This window comes from Gekko japonicus, unplaced genomic scaffold (genome assembly GCF_001447785.1).
Source record: "Gekko japonicus isolate JY-2015 unplaced genomic scaffold, Gekko_japonicus_V1.1 scaffold316, whole genome shotgun sequence".
Lineage (NCBI taxonomy): Eukaryota > Metazoa > Chordata > Lepidosauria > Squamata > Gekkonidae > Gekko > Gekko japonicus.
Window position 1 is genome coordinate 309,562 of NW_015169784.1, and position 21,967 is coordinate 331,528.

The window sequence follows — 21,967 nt, forward strand, 5'->3', positions numbered from 1 at the left end:
AGAGGATTACTTAATGGGCTTTCACAAAAATAAAGGTGGGGGTCCAGTTTTACCAAAAAATAGATCTGAAAACAGTTGTAGAGTTTTCATAATTTCAGGGTACTTCCATGAATCCTTTCAGGAGCAACAAGATCACTAGTAACATACAGTATACAAATTTTGTTGGTGTCATAGTTTTGTTTTTGGGGTGTGCGGGGGAGGGGGTCTGTCTTAACAAACATCAGATATGAAGTCTTATCTTTTTTTATTCTGCAGGTGCAATGTTAAACATTGTGCAAGATTCAGCATTTCTAGAAGCCATTGGCTGCCAGATGGAGACGGTAAGATTCTTCTCCTTTAGATGTCCTGGGGTTTTGAGAAAGGCTGCCAGATGCCCTGTTAAATTGTAGTAGATTATCCCATTAAAAAGAGTGCAAGTGATGTTATTCTTAGCTGTGAAAGAATAATCAAATAGTCTTCAGCCATTCACAGAAGCTTCTTTCTAACTTAACAGAATGATGGTGAAAATAATACCTTGAAAAGCCACAGTCGCACAAACAGTGGCATTAGCACAGCAAGTGGAGGAAGCACAGAGCCCAATACTCCTGACAGTGAGAGGCCAGTGCAAGCTCTCCTAAGGGATTATGGTGAGGACATAGATTTCTTTAAGTACCAAGATATCCCACCTTGATTAATTCTACTTCTAATGTTTCTTTATGCATGTCTTCAGATGCATGAAAACCAGAAGAGATTTTTAAAAGTTGATTTTGGCCAACTTGTGCTTAATATATAAACACAGAAATGATAACTGCAATTTTTTAGTTCATTATGAACTGGGGCAAAATGACAGCCATTATTATGGCTTAAATGGGAAAGAGGGGCTATGTATGAAACAGGTACCTGGGTGAGGTATATGTGAGATGAATGTCTCTGTACAGAGATGCATTACCTATAGGATTCAGTGGAGATGGGCCACCTAGTGTCATGGGAAGTTTTAAATATATTGGGTGGGGAAGGGGGCTTCAGCTTTTGCCTATTCCATTTACTGTTGCTCCAGCCCCCCCTGCTGCTGTTCCCCCCCCCACTTCTGCCACTATTTTGGTCTGCCCCTGTGCCAAGATGTAGAATGATGCCATTAGGTTCTGTAGGATGGTGCCATCTTCATGGCTTCCACTTAGCTGCTCCATGGTTGCAGCAATTGGATCTCACTTTGACAGTGATAGAGGATATCGCTTAACATTGTGTGTTGTGTTCCTTGCTTGTTTTCAGCTTTGCATTTGATATATTCGCATTTTACAAGGAGCGATATGAGTGTTAACCCCATCTGTGCCATGTGTTGCCGCTTTTCAGAGACCTTCAGGATTCTCCAAAATGTTTGTCATTCTGCCAATAGCTTGGTATTAACCAGATGAACCTGAAGATTTGTGTGTTTCATGTGGTACTGCAAATGTGTTGAAAGAGTATGGCACCTGCCCCAGTATTTTATCTTTTTTTAGAACTGACTTGAGGAAGCGACATAACAGTGCATAATTGTTGTCTATAGCAGTCTTGACATTTTTTTCCCCTGCAGCAAATGAACCTAGTCTGCAGTATCCTCCTTTTGACCTGAAATGCTCCTGTTTCACATTGTTAACATGCACATATTTTTGTGTGTATTGTTTGCATTAAGATGCTGTGGTGGAAGGCCAGCCTCAAGGGCCATGCCTCTGATTCCTTTACTGCCTGGCAGAGGTCTCTCCTGTACCCATCCAAATACACAAACCCTCAGAAGCTGCTGCTGTCTCTTCAGTATTTAAATAGGACACCGAGAACACCTTTAAAAATAACTTCTTTAGTTGTTAAAAGCTGCCAAAAGATGCCTATTTGATACATTTTATAAAAGAGTCCAAAAAGCCCTAATATTGAGAGAAACATCCTGGTATGTATAATTGAAGCATTGTGCAGGTAGGCAGAGAATAAAGGCACAGTTTGATGTTTAAAAAGTTGAAGTTGCTCAGTAGGCAACAACAAATACAAATACAATACCTTTATTGGCATAAAATCAAATACACATGCAGCATAGAGCCTCAAGATAGGCTGGAGGGGTATCACATTCCGAATTGCCTTAATATGAGCCTCTCCTCCTAGATACCTCATAAAAGAAATTTGCTACAGGTTCAGTAGGCAATTTAGAAATGTACATAGCACTTAAAATAAGTAGAGAATACATTTTAATACTGCCTCGTGCCAGGTGTATCTTTAAGCAGGCTTCAAAGCTTATTTACAAAAAATGTTCTCAGGTCATGGCCTAAATTAACCCCCCCCCCCCCAACTGGGAGCAGTAATGGGAATTCAGACAAGTTCACTACCAGCTTCATGCATTCCTAGCAGGCACAGCTAGTTTACTCATAGCTCTGCTTAGGTCTGAGCTCTCTTTGACTAGACCAGTAAGCAAGTCTTGAGAGAATGAGCTAACTCTTTCTGTCACTGGCTATGCTCTTTGTGAGTGCTGCAGATAATCTGTTTCTACCTAGACCGGGAAGAGAAATTCCTTCCCGAAAAACATAAATACGCTCAACAAATCATTGCTTAGACTAGGGGAAAACTTTTAAGTTGGCAGTTGAGGTTGTTGGACCATGAGAGAAATTCTTTATTTTTTTGGTAAGCAGGTCAGATGAGAGTGGCAAGAGGGAAGGCTTTATTTAAAATGAGTTTTAATTACTTGTTCCTGCGTAGACTGGCAGTTAGGTAAAGCAGTATTTTAAAAATTGTGTAACCTGAGCTTACTGCTTTCACACCTTCTTCAATGTTATGCAGGGTTTATTTTCTGGGGGGAACATGCCGGAACCGAATTCTGGAACCTCTTCGACAAAATTATTTTTAAAATGTTTAAAAGTTTGTGAGTTTTCAGTATACAGATTGAAAACTTAATTTCCCTCTTGAGAGTTCCACCAACAAATACACAGTCCCCCTTGTATGCAGAAAATTCCTTATAGTTTCTTATGAGCCTTAAGCAGCATCTGAGCACACCAGATTTCCAGAGAGTGAGAACCTGCCCCAGCTACTTGTATACTTAACTTGCTCATGCAAGCCATTGTCCTTTTTTTTCTTTTTCTTTAGACCCCCGGAGGGGATTTTTTTATTTTTTATAATACTACATAAAGTACAAAGGGAAAAAAAAAGAAAAGGGGAACTACAACTAGGAGAAAGAAAAGTAACCCACACTAAACTAAAAACCCAAGAGTAGGGAGATCATTACCCTGTTAGACTGCAGTTAGTAATGAGAGGGGGAAAAACTGTTAATAAACAATATACTTTGTGAGATCCTGTCTTTCTGAGCTTATGTGTTAGTTTATTGCTTGTTATGAGAAGATTTCCAGAGCATCTCTTCCAGCTCTCTTCGTAAGGGCATTTTCAGAGTCCTTCCACCTTTACACCTATGCTAATTCTCTCTAAAGTCTTGATGGCTACTTAGACGTTCACTCGAAATTCTGCAACCCTCCTCCGTCTCCAAAGGGATAACACTGCCAATCTTAAGCCTCTTCCTTCTTGGTCTCATCCTCGGGGCCCAGTGGCTTCTTGATCTTGAGGTCAGGTTTTCTATCAACCGAATTTAAGACGACACTTTCTAAAAACATCTGCCGGGAAGGAGTTAAGTCCTTGTAAGTCTTTTCTGTTTCTCTCATGCTTTCCATCCTTGTCTCTTTGTGATCGCTGTTAGTTTTAGTGTCCATCTCTTTTGCTTTGACAGCCCTCTGTTCCATCTTTTCTGCTATTGTTGCCAAATGCGGCTGCCGAGACACGAGTTGTTGATTTATCTTGGCAGACTGATGGTTAATACCAACAAGTTGCTCAAGAATCGGCTTGATGGCTTCTGCTATGAGTTCTATAACTTTCACTTCCCTTCTTCTCGGAGTTGTTTTCGCTGACTTTTTTGGAGTGTCCGCCATTTTTACACTTTAATTTCAATATAAAATTGTTTTCTCCCCGACTCTGAAAATCGCTTACACGCTGTTTAGTCGCTTAAATACTCATGGATATCTCCCACAGCTTTTCGCTTCCAAGTATCCATTTACAATTGTCTCTTTCTCTCTCTCCCTCCTCCCTCCTCCGCTTATCTAAATGCATTAGAGAGGTCTCCCTCTCTAAGCACGATTCCAGTCACTCAAGAGGTTGGGGCGGGGGGGTTTCGCTTCAAAGTGTCTGTTTACAGTTGTCTCTCTCTCTCTCTCTCCCCTCCCTCCTCTGCTTATGCAAATGCATCCGAGAGGCATCCCTCTTAGCAGGATTCCAATCACTCAAAAGGTTTCGGAGGAGGTGGAATTACGCTTCTGTTTACCGTTCGCTAATTTTAACTCACAGTTCATTGTTTCTTAACCACGCTCGTAATCGCTTGACTGGGTCGGCACATCTTGTGCCTCGCTAAGAGGACACAGACAGCGGGGAGGACCATCAGGGTGGAGGGCAGCCTCAATTCCCCTGCAGATAGCAAGAAAAGAGGCTCACCCTCAAAAGCCCTATGGCCTGGGGGGCCTCCCTGACCCTCCGTGGAAGTGCCGATCCAGCGGCACCCCTCCCCTCTGCTGCTGTGCGAAGCGCCCTCCCCGAGCCTTGAGAAAGGCATCCGCCATCGTTGCGCCGTAGACCCCGCTCCCTGCCATTGTCCTTTCTTAATAAAGCACTGCATAGATGACTCTTATCACAGCCAGTTCAGATATTAAGTTGAGGCATGCTTTTCCACATCATGCATTTAGGGTAGCAACGCAGCAAATGGGTGGGTAATGCAGACTTTGAACATTGATGCTGCTTTGGTTTGTAGTAGGTTAAATCAAGCATTTTTGGCTTTAAAGAGTTCTAAATTTTTTAAGTAATAATCCTCTTCTCCTCTGAGGCAGCTATGTTTCTCCTTGAAGACACTCACAATATAAAACATCAATAGGAAATGTGTAAACAAACTATCAACCTTTTCTTAAAAGAGTAATAAAACAGCAACAAAGGGACCAACATAAAACCTTAGTAATAAGGCACCAGCAGGGTATCTGAAGCACTTGAAAGGGCTGCTAATGCAAACAAACCTTAGTTTTTTATCCTTCAAACTAGCAACAAAGGTGTTTTTAATGCACCTCAGCAGGGAGCTCATTCCACAGCCTTTGGGCAGAAGGATTTTAGTGAATTAATTCTTCATCTTGTCATAGCTTAAGCCAATATAGCTTACAACTGATTTGTGGATGTATTTATGTGGCATGGTCATGTGGAATAAGCCCTGCGTTACACCAAGGTGCAGCATGGAATTGCGAAGGGGAGTACTGTCATATGCAGTGCACTTCAGAGCTTGGGATGCAATGTCATGGGATGTCTGGGAAGAGGCTACAGCTTCAGAAGACAGTCTTCAGGATAGGGGTGTGATAGCAGTGGTGGCCTTGTTAGAGGGGGAGAGCCAAGTAGCAGGAGGCAAGTAACTGGCAGGTCGTGGAGGGTGACTGCTTTCTGTGTGACAGAGCAGCACTTCCAAAAGGAACAGGAAAAGGGAATCTGGATGGGGAAGTGGCAAAGAATGGGGAGTCTAGAAAGAGAAGATAAGTGAATGCTATAGTGCTAGAAATAAGCACCCAAAGGCTGAGGAAAAGGGGGTAGTTGAAGAGTGTCATGGCCTGTGCTGGTCCAGGAGGCAGGTCTGGTCCCGGGGGTTGTAGCCAGAAGAAACAGAACAGGAGCCGAGTTGAGAGTCCAAGAGAATAATCATCTGAAGCAGGAGGTCAGGAAGCCAAGAATCCAAACAGGAGCAAGGTCCGGAGACAGGAACCAAGGGTGGGTGTGAGGTCAGCACAGATGTGACTTGTTGCTTCCATGGAGAGCCCAAACCCAAGTGGGTTCTATATAGGCCTCTGGCAGTGCTTCCTGTAGTGGCGGTGCCGCTCCTGTCAGTACTCAGTGTTATGTACGTGGACCGCCTCCAGGGGTCTGCGGACAGGCCAGAGCTTGGATCCGAAAACAAAGGAAACTTCGGATCCTGGATTCCCCAGCCCCAACCAATAGCCACCTTGGCGGGACATTGAAACCCTCCAATGGGAGTGGGGGGGTTGCTGGTGGATAGGTATATAGTTGGCCCTGTTGGCCGTTAGAGTTAGTCTTTGTCTATGTGAAGTACAATAAACGTGTGCTACAGCATGTCGTTGTCCGAGTCCTCCATGCGGCGAACCCAGTACTTTTCACTCGGCACCCGCCTTCCCTGCCAGCGTGCCTCTTGGCGGCAGATTGCTCTGCGAAGACGCTCACTCAGATGAGCCACCTGTGGAGGTGAATCAGGCGGACTCCCCGGTTGCACCTGTACCTCTTCAGCTGCTGCAGGACCACGTGCCAGGGCTACTGGCTCAGGCACTGGCAACGGCAAGCTGTCAACTCCTGCGAAGTTGGAGGGGCCAGTTTCCAGCTCTGGTGATGCTAGCAACTCCAGCTGCACTGCCAACTCGGGCAGGGGTCCGGCGCGATCATTGTCGCCCATGACCAAGGGAAAGGGATAGTTTGAAAGGGGGAAGAATTGCTACAAGAAAGGAAGATGGAGCAGTGGCCCATCAGGTTATCTCATTTGGTAGTGTTGAGGTTAGGGCCTCGTACAGAAAGAAGATTCTGTGAGGTGTGCTGGGCCCAGATCATGAAAGGCTTTAAATCGTAAATTGGGTCCAAAATCGTAGGACATGTCTTTGTGCAGAGCCATGGAAAGACTGAATTAAGTAATGCAATTATTTTGTTTGGAAGAAAGGCAAAATTCCTTCTTGCAGTTGCACCTTGTGTTCCCTGAAAATATGCTCCTGAGTATTGAGGGGGTCCTCCAGAATATCGTTCTGTATAGTGCAGGGAGGGAGATGCAACGGGGAGAGACTGATGGGAATCTGAGACAACCCTTCCTTTTTTTGCACCCGGAAGGGGCTTCCTCCATGCATCAGTACTGCAAGGTCCGAGCATTTGTATTTTGACTTTACATAAACCTGTAACATCTATGAGTTTAGGTCTGTCAGGCACCCAAAAATGAAGCTTAATTTACAGTTTGAGTGACTTTTTAAAAAAAGGACAGCTTTGAATGCAGTTGTCACATGTTACATATTGTGGAGAGCTGAGAACATTGAAAGTGAGCAAATGAAAGATGGGATTCTGTCCTGGTCATATTCAGTTGCATGTCTTTGGTACGTGTCTTGTAGTTGGCGGCCAGTTATGAGCTTGGCTCTGTCACTTGAGCAAGGCATCCAGTTTACTCACTTTTGCCCATCTTTAAATGTTCACTATTTCCCCTGGCTGAAAAGTGAGAATGAAGACTCTCTTCACGACCATCGCCACAGGGTACTTCTAGAAGTGCATGAAGACAATAGCAATTAATATGCTGGAAAGGTCACCTGGTCATAAGCATTCTATTGAGTGCCGAATTTGAAAGCTGCAAGACAACATCCTGAACAAATGGGTGAAAAAGTGATGTTCACAGTTCTGCCTGAATACTTTAATGTAGCAAAGTTCATGGGTAAACAGGAATTAACGTTAAAAAAAATTCCAAAATATTTCCCCAAGAGGTCTGAGTACAAAGGCATTTCCTAACAGAATTTCTTAAGCTATGAAGGACACCTTGCTGAGTAGGCAGTTCCCTCTACCATGTTTACAGTCTCTCTTCCAAAAACAGCAGTCAGACAGTTGCTTAACTGGAAAAACTTGCTGGATTAACTTGAACACAACCGATGTTTGGGGCAATACCCACCTGTCCTGAGGCCATGTGCTCACATAATTGGGGAACATTATCAGTTCATGAGAAGAGATTCCTCTAGAAAAGGTTAGGTGGTTTGATAATGTTGGTGCACTTCAGCCATTTTCAGGTGCCACATCTTAATGTGAGCTGTTGCATCTGTGAAGTTTAAAAGTTGCTTTGGGTCTCCATCGGGAAGAACAAACTATAAATATCTAAATGCATATTTGTTACACAGTATTGGCAGAAATGAATATTGGCAGAGGGTACACACAATTCTGGCAGGAGACTCTAGAATGCACAGATGTCTACTAGGGTATACAAAACTTCACCTGCCAAATTCTTCATTTTTACATGCCATGCTTGCATTCATGTAAAATATGTTTGAGAATAAATCATACACACAACCATAGGATAACAAAGCTTAAACTCCCTTTTGGCGAACTCCCTAGATCAGCATCAGAATCAGCTGTCTGTAATAAACAAATGTGAATATGAGGTTAAGCTATAGATATAGGTGGCTGATGTACTAATGAGAGAATTTTTAAAAACAGAAAATACTGAAGCTTTCATTTGAAGCTAGTTGATACTTCCAAAGGTGGGAAAAGTGATTTTTCCTCTGGATGGTAAAAATCTTAATAAATACTGTGATAACACCTGGTTTTCTTGACTCCCTGCCCTTAAGGTAGTCATACAGCTGAATAAATTTTGTTTCACAATCAGAATATGAAGCACTTACTTTGTGCTTGCGTAGGGGTAATTCTCTGAGTCAGAAGAAACATTGCTTCTTTCTGATTTCCCCCCCTCCCAGTGCAGATTCTGGCTTTGTGCTTAATATTCCTAGATATCCCCTGGGGCAGTGTCTTGGAGGGTATTATGGGTGGTGGGAAGCAAGAAAGTTCTCCCAAAACAGAGCTTTGCTTGCGGTTTGTTGGACATAACACTATGTAGGTGAAGAGGGTTTATTCAAACACTTGCGGTTTCAGAGGTTGGCTCAGAACTTTTGTTTTAAAATTACGCTCAATATGATCACCCTTGAAGTATCGTGTTAGGTAACAATTTTTAGCATATCTGTGGTGCTTTTTGAAAATCCTGAAGTGCCTCACATAGAATATGTGAGTAATTTTTACAACAATCCTGAAAGGTACATCATTGTTATGCCCATGTTGCTGATGGGAGGATGGGCTGAGGCTGCAGGATAGGTGATCACCTGATAGGTTTAGGAAAGAAAAATAAGTTTGACTGGGACTTCCTGGTTCACAGCTCAAACACTATACTGTGGGTGGTATTGCAGGTATTTCTTGGCGTAATGGCATAATGTCATGTTTATTTTATCTCTGCTAATACACTGAAGACTTCTGTTCACTTTCCCCCCAGATGACTTTTTCCCTTCAGTCACAATTCTGATCCGTGGGATGTCTGGGAGACATGCATGGGCCCAGCAGCTGTGTCTTTTGCCAAGAGGAGCCAAAGCAAATCAAAAGGTCCTTGTCAGAGCCCATAGTGAAACTGTCTGCCACATTAAAAACTGGTCTCCAGGCAGCTGAGAGAGACTAGAAATGTTACGGTACCCTGTTTTAGCAAAACGTAATGTAGTTTTGTTTTCATTCAGGCAGTTCAGCAGTCTGCATTTCACTGTTTTTACAGCACTGATTCTAGTTTTGTAATCTTCCTTGAGTCTCAGTTGGAAGTAAATAAATACTCCACCTCTTCAAATTTGAGGTGTCCTGTAGAGGACTGAATTTTTTTCATTGTAAAGGCCCTTTATGTAATGTTGGAGTTTTTGAATATAGTTGCATTCTTGTGCTTGCATCCAAATCTGAAGATATGTGCTCATTAAAAGGCTGTGTGTACAGGCATAAAGGGCACAGGTGTGACCCTCAGGCACAGGTGTGACTTCCCAACATGCTCTCAAGTTAACATAAAAGGTGTTGAAAGTGGAACTCTCCACAGACCTGTAGCTTTTCATATCTACCTGCTTTATATTCTGATTTGGAAAGTTCTGAGACACCATGCAAACAAAATCAAATAACATCTTGCTTTAATAATAACTTTAGAATGATGAAAAAACTCAGTTGCTACAGTGATACATATTATGGTGTAGTATACATTACTGCTATTATATCATCAATATTTGCAATATTTGCAATATTTCACATAATTCATAAGATTGGTTTTTCCCTTGAAACAGATGTTTGTCCCAGAACCTTGTCCTGCACCCAAGAATGATGTCAGACTCAAATATACCATGAAACATCGGCCATTTCCTGAGGAAGTGGACAAGATTCCTTTTGTAAAAGCTGACCTGAGCATTCCAGACTTACATGAAATAATTACTGAGGAAGTAAGAAGTTTGTAGTATTTTGATTATTTCTTACATGCCTTCATTCAGTAAAATTTGCTTAAGCTTTCCACTTAAGGGCTAGCAATGGTCTTCTCAGTAATTTTACTGCTTTGGCTGTATTTGTATGACCACAACTTATTGCATGGTGCGTAGTGAGTATTTCAGCAGCGCTAATCATGATTGAGGTTTACAAGACTATGCATGGGAAAGAACAGGTAGAGAAAGAGGTACTTTTCTCCCTTTCTCACAATACAAGAACTCATGGGCACTCCATGAAATTGTTGAGCGGTCGGGTTAGAATGCATAAAAGGAAGTACTTCTTCACCCAAAGAGTGATTCACACATGGAATTCACTGCCACAGGAGGTGGCGGCGGCTACAAGCATGGACGGCTTCAAAAGGGAATTAGATAGGCATATGGAGCAGAGGTCCATCAGTGGCTATTAGCCACAAGGTATAGATAGGGGCTCTGGGGCAAGTGATGCTCTGTCTTCTTGGTGCTTGGGGGGGCCAACAGTGGGAGGGCTTCTAATGTCCTGGCCCCACTGGTGGACCTCCTGATGGCACTGGTATTTTTGGCCAGAGTGTTGGACTAGATGGGCCTTTGGCCTGATCCAACATTGGCGTCTCTTATGTTCTTATGTTTCCAGTGAAAACAGTAAAACCCTCAGGACAGTCTTTGCACACTCTGTACTCTAAGCAAAGCATTGCTGCAGCAGATCTCTTTTTCCAAAAAGTTGCTGTTGGATAGGAATGGAATATCCAATTATTGCTTCCATTTTCTTGGAAGGTGAAAAATCATATTGTTTTTTGTTGTCTTGCACTGATTTGCTTTGGAGGGTCAGAATACAAATGCTGAGCAGCACGGATTATCACATATTAATCTAGCAGCTGAAGAATACCTTCAGAACGTTGTCAGAATTTTATTGGACAGAACTCAGGAGTGAAACTGCAGCAGCTTTTCAAATGCCACCAGTGTACTGCTCTTCTCAGACGGCTGCCCTCAGCAATTTTCTGTGTCTGAGATGCATATTAAATACATTTCAGCTTGAAGAGCGGCACGAGAAGCTGAGGAATGGGATGGAACAGCAGGTTCTCTATGAGAAGTCTATCAAGCAGCGGATGGAAGAAAAGTGGCGGAAGAAGAGTTTCCCTGATCCCATCACAGAGTGCAAGCCACCACCTCCTGCACAGGAGTTCCAAACCGCATGGCTCTTCCTCTCTCACTTTGGATTTCTATCACTAGGAGCATTGAAGGTGACCTGAGACTACTTTGCTTGATAGTGTGCAGTTTTCTTCAAATGCTGCCAAGTATTAGTTGATACTTCTGCCAATATTTATTTAGCTTAACAGCTAACAGTTAATGTTAGGAGGAGCTGTATGATAAACGATAAAAGAATAATATCTTTAGACTTCAGATTAGCTTTAAAATCTCAAACCTTAAAACACTTCTACCTATAAGTGAAGTTATTAATTTAGATTAGTAGGTTTGATATATGAATTTATCACTGTATTTTGATTGTTGTTTTATTCTGTTTTTTTATTAGTGCTTCCCTTTACCCTTTTCCTTTAGATTGTAGTCTAGAAATTTATATATAAAGATATAAGATATATATAAAGATATATAAATTTATATAAAAAGATAAAAGAATAATAGCTTTGAGAACTGTTTTCAGAATGAGTTAACTACTACGGTGCTGTCGGCCTTTGTTATATGAACTGATATCTGTTCAGCAGATTTGGGGCAACTGTATACTCTAAAATTAAGTTTTTTGTTCCTAGTCCTATGTTGTCTATGGAAAAGAAAAGTACATTTCTGTTCGTGACAAATTTTAATAGATTTTTTTCCATTACACTTGCTTGTTAAGAGAGCTACTTTTGTATTTTATTTAATCCTATATTAAGAAGACTGCATTGTTGTTGCATCCCTAGACTGAGCAGTGGTGGTTCTTCCTCTTAGTTGTTGCTGTTGTATTCTTTTCTAGGATGTAAACAGTAAGCAGGGGCCTCTTCCATCTCCCCTCCCCATTGCACAGTATTCTTGCCAGCTTGCTATTTCCAGAATGTGCAAACATGGCTAAATCTTATCTTCCTTGTGTTGCTGCATACGGATGTAAACTCCTCCCCAAATGAAGATAGATTCAGGTGGGTAGCCATGTTCGTCTGAAGCAATCGAACAAAGTTTGAGTCCAGTGGCACCTTTAAGGCCAGCAAAGTTTAATTCTGGATATAAGCTTTTGTGTGCATGCACACATGTATCTGAAGACGTGTGTGTGCACATGAAAGCTTATACCCAGAATTAAACTTCATTGGTCTTAAAGGTGCCACTGGACTCCAACTTTGTTCCTTCCCAAATGTTTGTAGTAATATTTGGATCCTACCTAGTAAATCTGTTATAAATCATCAAATTTAAATCACTCATCACAAGTCATAGATAACCACAAAAGAGATACTGCATCGAGGTATACAGTCTGAGTTACTTCTTTGTTTGCTCAGGAACCTGCTAACAGTAGACTACCTCCTCATCTGATTGCACTTCATTCTTCCTTACCTCGCTTTTTTGATGATATTGGCTACCTGGATCTGTCTGCTGCCGTGTCGCCCTTTTGATACAGTTTTCATTTTCTACATGAAGGCAGGCCAAAAAACGACCCAAGAACTAAGTCTTGTACTGATTTTGCTTTATGTTTACTTTTGCGCTAAACAGTGGTTTCAGATTGTGAAATGTTGTTGATATTAATGCAGCAGAAAAATTCGATATGTGAATTTTGTGTAGCTAGCAGTGAGCAAGAGTATTGTTTTCAGTTCTCTGAAAGCCTTGAGAACAATGTTGAGTAGGGAGACTTCATATGCAGTTCACTTACAGTGCTTACACCGATCTGAACTTAACTTTATTTATACAACATCATCAATGTACACAATGCCTTGCAGAGTTACACAAGCAAAAATCATGTGTCCTTGCCCCCCGGATCATTGCAGAAAACCTATCCCCTTTGATTTAATAACAGCATTATTTTTCCCTGAGATTTTTTTTTACTTTAAGAAGACTTGCAATAATGTATTACTGTCAGCTCTTTGGAAATTCTGTAATTAAGAAAAGTGTCTACTCAGATACTTTTTTAAAAATCACAAATCTTTGCCAAGTTAACATCTGTACTGAGATAAGCTGGATTCTGCAAACTGTATCTATATACTATTAGCAAAGTCGGCCAAATCTTAGGATATTTAAACCCAGTAACTGGAGCAGTGAATGTGCAAGACAGATCTTTCTACAAACCTGAAAAGGGCCTCAGATTTGCAGAAAAATATGAACTCTAAAATAATTTAACTACTGGGTTTAAAAAAAAACAAACCTCAAAAATGAAAAAAGGAGCACCTATAGCTTTAAGCTATGGATTCCCTCACTGGCCATTGTTAGGCAACCACAGCATTCCAGTGCTTGGTTCTGTCAGTAAAAGGGAGGAGGAGAGGGTGGTGTTTGCGGGAGGATCCATTGGTTCCACAGGCCTGCTAGAGTTGCCAGCTCCAGGTTGGGAAATTCCTGGAGATCTTGTGGTGGAGTCTGGGCAGGGTTTGGGGAGGAGAGAGGCCTCAGCCAAATATAATGCCATAGAGTCCACCCTCTGAAGCAGTTTTTCTCCAAGAGGACAAATCTGTGTTCTCTGGAGGAATCTCAAGGAATTTCCTAGGCTGGAGTTGGCAACCCTACAAGTGGCTCTGATCTCTCTAAATGGGAGATCTGTTGTGGTTCCAGGAGATCATCAAGCCCCACCTGAAGGTTGAGAACCCTAGAAAGAGAGCATGAAAAGGGGAGAGGCTATGGGAACTTTCAGGAAAGGGAAAGACGAAATAGTGGGGAAGGGGGAAATGAGATGCCTTCCAGCAAGTCTTTGTGGGTTCCCACTTGCAAATCTTATTTTGCACAGTTCTGCAATTTGTTCATATTTTTGTTTAACATTCTGCTTCTGCTAATCTTCAAGGAGGATAAGGTGTTCTGTATGGCACTTAATCCTCACTCCATGTACAGGAACTTCTTCTTGACCAGGTTGTCCACATTCACTTTCATATAGTAGTGATTCTTAAGAGCTTTCTTTTTAAAAACTGAGTTTGAATTCTGTTCCCAGGAACACCTTCCATTGAAGTTCATCTTCTTGATTAAATGCAGTTGTAGTATACACACAGCCCTGGGCTATATTCCTAGTTGACGTGAACAATTTGTACCATAGTGTCAGTTCTGTTTAACTTGCTTTGTTGATAAGTCTTGATACTTCAAGAAGCACTTGTCAAAACTGAGCGTGCCTTTTTGAGGCTTCAATGAGGGATTTCCTGCATAGCCATCTGTTCTCACTATAATGCTCATCATTTTTCTTCTAGATCTTGAAGAATGCAGAGTCTTCCAGGAGTGTTCAGCCACACTACCTAGAGTTCTTGCTGTCTCTTGGTTGGTTGGAAAACACCCTGGATGGACTGAGCATGTTTCATCTAGTTGGTCCATTAACAGCTTCTGTGATGACAAGGTGAGAGGCTTTCAGGGAGAGCTCCGTTTGCTTTAATACCTGTGTCTTTATGATGTCCTTGCACTTTAAGAGCATTTACTATAACATTTTTTTCACATAACACATGTCTGTTTTGCACGGAATACTGGCTTCGTTCTAATCAAGACTCTTAACAGCAGGAGACTTTCAGACACAGGAAAATCTTTACTGTTACAGTCAGGCTAATGCATTGCATTGTGTGTGTATTTTCTCTGTGTATTTGGAAGGTAATGTCAGCATCGGGAAGCCATGATTCATAACAAAAAAATGTTTCCATCATGGAAAAGAACTATTTATGGAATCTGGGCAGTAGTGATAAGTGAGTTTTTTTAAAAAAGGAAAATATAAACTAGGCTAGTCTCAGTTATTCAGTAATATTATAGGGAAAGTGCCTGCAAAACACAGACTGGTTTTTTAAAAAACAAACAAACAAAACCAAACACCTGAAACTTTTTCCAGAAATAATGATAAAGAAAACAAGCAAAGGACCACAACTAAATCTTGGGAAGGGACCAGGGGGAGAAAATAATCCTTTCCCTGTCTGATTCCACCCAGCTACCTCTATTTCCCCCCCACCCCCGTCTCCATTTACTGTCTTTCAGCTGCCCCCTCATCTTACTTCCTGCCTCCTATTCTTACTTTCCCCTTTAACAGTAGGGGAAAGAAGTGGTCTGTTGTAAAAGATTTTACTGGCTGCAGGCTTCCTTCCTCCAGCCCCAGCAGAGGTGCTAAGTTGCCTTTAACAAAAGAAGCTAGACAGTTTCCTTTCTGACAGGCACAGGGTTACCAGCTGAATGCTGCTCTCTGCTGTTCAGGTTTCCAGTGGCTTTAGGAAAATGCGCGTGCCTACACCCTGTTACCATTGCAGTGGGGAGGGCACTGCTGAGATTCATTACCACCTCTTGTTATTTTGAGGTCTCCATCATTAATAAAGACCTCTTCTTCCCTGCCCAAGGTTCTTTCTGTCCCCAATTTAAAGCCTTCAGTATCCACATGCTGAGGTCTGCAAGGTTGCAGCCACTGATGGTTACAAATATATTTTTGAACAAGCTGGGGGGGATTATGGGGGCAGCGTGGCTTGTTTGTATAGGAGTCATCCCATGGACTCTTATGGCTTCCAGGCTGTGCAGAAATAGGACACTGAGGGGCTGTTGCAAGGGCAGAGGCTGATACTTTTTCCTCTTCGTTATTAGATGCAAGCAAGGCCTTTGGGATTCCACAGGTTTCTAGGCAGTAACAGTGGCGGGAAAAGGGAGTGGATGAGATGTTAGGAAGAAGAGAAGAAGAGATTGGATTTATACCCCGCCCTTCACTACCCAAAGGAGTCTCAGAGCGGCTTACGAACTCCTTTCCCTTCCCCTCCCCACAACAGACACCCTGTGAGGTAGGTGGGGCTGAGAGAACTCTGACAGAAACTGCTCTTTTTCAAGAACAGCTGTGCCAGAACTATGGCTTGCCCAAGGTCATCCAGCCAGGTGCAAGTGGAGGAGTGGGGAATCAAACCTGGTTCTCCCAGATTAGAGTCTGCACACTTAACCACTACACCAAACTGGACAGGAAAAGGGAGGAGAGAGGGTGGAAGTGGCTCTGTTGAAAGGTTGAGTGAGCCGTGGCAGTGTATAATGCTGTTTGTCAAACACTACAAAATCATCTATTTGTTGCAGACATCTTCTGTTAATAGCTAATGATATTGGCAGTCTTCAGATTCTTTTTCAATTAACCAAAAATTCTTGATGAGCATTACCAGTGTCAGTTTTGAATGTGCGATGACCGTTGTCACGTGTTATTCCTTAAGGATGTGTTGGGCATCTTATTTGGTCCTATTTGTTCTTATACTTTTACCCTGACAAGGGTTTCCAAGGTGGATGCCAATGTAAACATAGAAACAGCAATTAAAATAGGTTTTTAAAATGCATAGATAAGCAAACAATAAATTAATAGCGTAGCATTAAATCAGATGAAGCACTAGCTAAAAAAATAATAAAATCTAAAATCAGCTAATTCGACATCCGTGAAGTGGCAGTGTAAATGAACAGGTAAAACCTTGGGGGTGTGGGAAAGAATGTGACGTTAAGACGCCGGCCACGCTGGGGGCGGGGCCATGACCATCCAAGGGAAAACCATAGAGTTTTCCCTCGGATGACTGTGGCCCCGCCCTCCGCGTGCCCGGCGTGGTCGTGTCACTTCCGGGTGACGCGCACGTCGGGGTGGGGTTCCCCCCGGGGCCCAATCTGCCGGTGGCGGGGAACGGGCCTCTGGGGCGGGGTTTTCCCCACCCCCCGGGGGGACTTGGGAAGCCTAGTTCATATATACTGTCTTGCAGCTTACCTTGAGTTGTAGGAAGTGCTTATTTTCATTTTCTATTTTATTTAGGTGCTTAGCACAAAAAATAAATCTGTGCAGTAGAATATTAATTCATCCAATGAATGATAAACAATTTCTATTTTTCACCAAGCTTACTTTTCAACACAACTATTCCTATTTTGTATTTTATCCATTAACATACACCAATTTCTGCTAAATCCAAGATTCTTTATTAAACATTTTCAAAGAGGGAATTGATGCTGTTGCTCAATAACGTGTGAATACAGCCTTTCAGCAACCAGTGGGCTCTTCAGTAATAGCAACTAGAAGTTGAAGTTACAAGTTAACATATCAGATTTCAGACAAATCCTTTTTATTTGAAAAAGGACGATCCCAGCAATTTGCATTCAAGTGTATTTGGGCATATGAGCTGTTTCCACTGTAAATGACCAGAGGCTGCACTTTCATCTTGTCACTGCCAGTATTTAAACCTAGCTGTTGTAAAACTTGTTTAACCTGGCAAGAATTAAATTGATTTTTTTTAAATCTTGTATTGTATCTTTCTCTGAGGAGCTGAACATAAAGTAAACTATTTTAATTGCCTCATAAATTTCCCTCCAAGTTCTTTTGGAAATTTCAATGCCAATATCCCTGTTCCAAATATATTTGTAAAAGGGTTTTTCGTTACTTAGACCTGCCAGTACATTCTGTAATTGAGACAAATGGCCTTTCTTCTCATAACTTCTCCAGTACATCTACACAGTGTATTTGCTTTCTCAACTGGCCAAAAGTCCTTAACTCTCGTATGACAAAGTATCACACCCAAATGAAATGAAACCCTGGTGGTATCTACTTCTTTGTTCTCAGTGGAATTACCCTCTTATTGACCATCAAATCTTTAGATATGAATGCTTTGTGTGCTTCCACACAATGTCTTACCTAATAAGACATTACTGTTACATGTAGAATGTGCATTTTCTGAAATACTTTGTGATTGATGGAAGAAATAGGCTGGTTATGTATGGAAGACTGACCACTGTAGCACTGTTCACAAATGCATTGGCTTAATTGTGGAAACGTACTGTGGAAAGATGCTGCATGATGGATGACAACTTATGGTGATTTGCCTTCAACCCTCTTAGGTTCTGCTTCTGTCATAGAGAGCTGTCATTTATCAAGCATTCAGCATGCCATATCTTGTACGTAGGAAACTTCCCCCAGAAAAAGCATTGATTGTTGGTGAACCTAAGTTAACAACTCTAAAACAGGGGCCCAAGCCTGGACATCTTCCATTACCAGTGAAGTGTTCAGGACGGAGGCTGGAAAGAAGTTGCTGTTAAGTTATCTTAAAGACTTCTGAAATAGGGATGAATGAATTAATTCAATGTACAGATGCTTTAATTGACAAACACCTGTGTATTTTCTATTTGCAGCAGCTCAGTCCTACTTCCAGATTAAAGAGGTTGCCTCAGGGTCAGGCTGTTCCCCCAATGGGACCTGAAACCAAGGTGTATGTGGTCTGGGTTGAACGCTATGATGATATAGGTGTGTAAGTCTTAGAGTTGTATTTCCACCTGACTGTATAATAAGAGAAGGGGGAATTCTTTATATTTGAATACTAGACACTTGTTGATTTAGTTTTTTGGTACTGTGTTCTTTGTACCTTTCCTTGGTTCCTGACAAAAGTAATACAGTTGACCATACTGTGAACATCTTTGTCTTGCAGAGAACTTCCCTCTCTCTGACGTGGGATCAGAGACCAGTACTGGAGTAGAAACAACTGCAAACAGCAGCACTTCACTGAGGTATGACTGGATTTCTCTTCCATTAGCAAATATTTTCTGAGATCTGATTCACAGATTATGTTCTCCTGTTTTCCTCAGTCTTGGAATCTGTCTACTGGCAAGAGTAATGTACCATGTGAGCTGGGTTCTCATAGATCATAGCCCCAACAGTTGTTGTAATCTGAGAAGTATGCTTTGGAACCTTAGAGACTGGGAGTTGTTGTGGCCACTATTGGTGAGCCATGGTTGTGTGGTTGGGTGCACAATATCTGTGAGCCAAGGTTTTGTGCTTGGGTGCACAATGTTCCCACTTGTACTCACTAAGCATGAGCCCTAGGGAACTGCAGTGTAATGACCACAAGATACATGAGCCTGTTTCAGCTCTCTGTCTGCTAGTCACATCAATCTTCCCACCAACAGGTATATATGTTACATGCTATTTTATGAACCTTCCTCGCGTTCAATTGCATTGTCACTATGTCACCTAGACTTTACCTGTACCAGTATTAGAGTAATACAATGAGTTCTGTAGGGGACTGCCTTTGTAAAATGGCTGGAAGATTTAGTTTGTAATAGTGAGTGCAAGGGTTCTAATTGGAGTTCACTGTGGGGTGCCAATCTTCTAATGCCAATGATGACCCAGTGTCAGTGGCTGACCATTTGTTTCTGGGCCCAGTTCACAGTGTTGATGTTGATCTTTAAAGCCCCAAATGACTTGGGACACAAGCACCTGAAGGACCATATCTGTCATAGGAACATAAGAGAAGCCAATGTTGGATCAGGCCAATGGCCCATCCAGTCCAATACTCTGTCACACAGTGGCCAAAAATACCAGGTGCCATCAGGAGGTCCAGCAGTGGGGCCAGGACACTAGAAGCCCTCCCACTATTGCCACCCCCAAGTACCAAGAATACAGTGCATCACTTGCCCCAGACTGAGAGTTCCTATCTATACCTTGTGGCTAATAGCCACTGATGGACCTCTGCTCCATATGTGTATCTAATTCCCTCTTGAAGCTGTCCATGCTTGAAGCTGCCACCACCTCCTGTAAATCTGCTCATATTTTGAGATGTTGATTCTGGCACCCTGCTATACATACTTACATGAGTAGAAGTGAGGGTGGTGGATATTCAGGACAGAACGTTTTAGCCAGAGCTCACAGATTGTGGAATTCCCTAACTCATGATGCTCCCTCACTCGAGATTGGTCAAGTCTCTTTTACACATATATTCTGGAATGTGCATAGTGTTTCCTTTCCTGATCTTTTTAATCTGTATTTCTAGGTCTGTCTTACTGCGGATGCTGTGATTGGCTTTATTCACTACTTTTATTAAGAACATAAGAACATAAGAGACGCCAATGTTGGATCAGGCCAAAGGCCCATCCAGTCCAACACTCTGTGTCACACAGTGGCCAGAAATACCAGTGCCATCAGGAGGTCCACCAGTGGGGCCAGGACATTAGAAGCCCTCCCACTGTTGACCCCCCCCCAAGCACCAAGAAGACAGAGCATCACTTGCCCCAGAGCCCCTAGCTATACCTTGTGGCTAATAGCCACTGATGGACCTCTGCTCCATATGCTTATCTAATTCCCTTTTGAAGCCGTCCATGCTTGTTAGCCTTAAATTTTCTCCTGCTGATTATTATTGTCTTAGTCTGTTACTTTGTTGCTTGATGCTATTTTTTTTTTTAAGTTTAGGTGTGGGTTTTTTGTTGTAATCTGTCTAAAGTTAAATAGAAAAGTAAGACATAAATCTGCCAAGTAAATGAAGAACATTTGTGCCAAGGAAAATAAATATACATCAATTCTTTTGGGGTTTTTTTTCTGTTTTAAAAAATGGGGATTGGCAATGCTAGTGCGATACCTTTGATCTGTAAATTAACTCTTATGTGTTTAAGATCCTCTACTCCTGAAAAAGAAGTTCCAGTGATCTTCATCCATCCTCTAAACACTGGCCTATTTACGGTAAAAGTGCAAGGACCTACTGGGAAATTCAACATGGTCATCCCTCTGGTGGATGGGATGATAGTGAGCAGAAGAGCTCTAGGTAGGTCTTGGAACCTGTTAACAGTTCACTTGTCTGGCTTAGGATATTAATGCAGTGGAATAGTGTGGATCCTAACCATGTTTTAGCTGTTGGAAGACACTTCTGCCATCATAAAAGGGTGGGTTCCCTTTCCGCCCTCCCACTGCAGGCCTTCCCTCACCCTGTTCCTGGGGAAATACTGACCCTTTGGGCATGATTTTCGGAATACAACAGGTTGCATTGGGAACATTTGTTTACACAAGCACAGCTCTGCTCCACTAATATTTGATAGGATACACCTCAAAGATTCTCCCTCAAATCTCTTGTTCTACTTAGAAAAATACTCCCCCCCCCTTTGTTCAAAAGCTCTTTCTGTGGAATTATTTCGGTGAAGAACACCAGCCTACAAGATGGAGGTTGAGGGAAAGCCGACAGGAGATGAAAAGTCTCTGGTTCGGGTTGGCTCATCTCAGAGAGATGAGGGGGTACCTGTTGCTTTTCTACAGGGAGGTGGATTGAAATTGTCCACTGAGACCATGGCTAGTGACATGGACTGCCTGACAAGGTCTCAAGATAGCAAGAGGAAGGTGGCAGGCTTAACTAGTATGGGAAATTACAGCTGTTTCTATACAAATGCTAGAAGTGTCCGAGGTAAAATCGGGGAGTTGGAGTGCTTGGTGTCGGAGGGAAAAATTGACATTGTGGGTATTTCAGAAACTTGGTGGGATGAGGAAAATCAGTGGGATACGCTGATTCCCAGTTATATATTATATCGGAAGGATGGGGGGGGTTGGAGGTGGGGTGGCTCTGTATGTCAGAGAGGGTATAAAGTCCAGAAAGATTGAGAGGCTAAGAGAATTGGATTCGCTTCTGGAAGTTCTGTGGGTTGAAATAGGGGGGCCAAAAGGAAACTTAACACTGGGATTTTGTTATCGCTCACCAGATCAAAAGATAGAGGAGGATTATAAAATGATGAATGAATTAAAGATAGCAGCTAGACAAAAACACTGTGTCGTAATAGGTGATTTTAACTACCCACACATTGATTGGGTCAATATGTGTTCTAGTCGAGAGAAAGAGATTGAGTTTCTAGACACTCTAAATGACTGTGCTGTGGAGCAGATGGTCACGGAACCTACCAGGGGAGAGGCAATCCTTGATTTGGTCCTAAGTAACACTCAAGACCTGGTGAGAGATGTAAAAGTGATTGCACCGCTTGGGAACAGTGATCATAATGTTGTTGAGTTCAACATTTGTACAAATAGGGAATTGGCCAAAAAGACTCACACA

General features: G+C 42.2%; 1 pseudogene; it reads left to right on the forward strand.

Annotated features, from left to right (window-relative positions):
* LOC107115236 overlaps positions 1 to 21,967 on the forward strand; it is an 82,716-nt pseudogene that overhangs the window by 58,033 nt on the left and 2,716 nt on the right.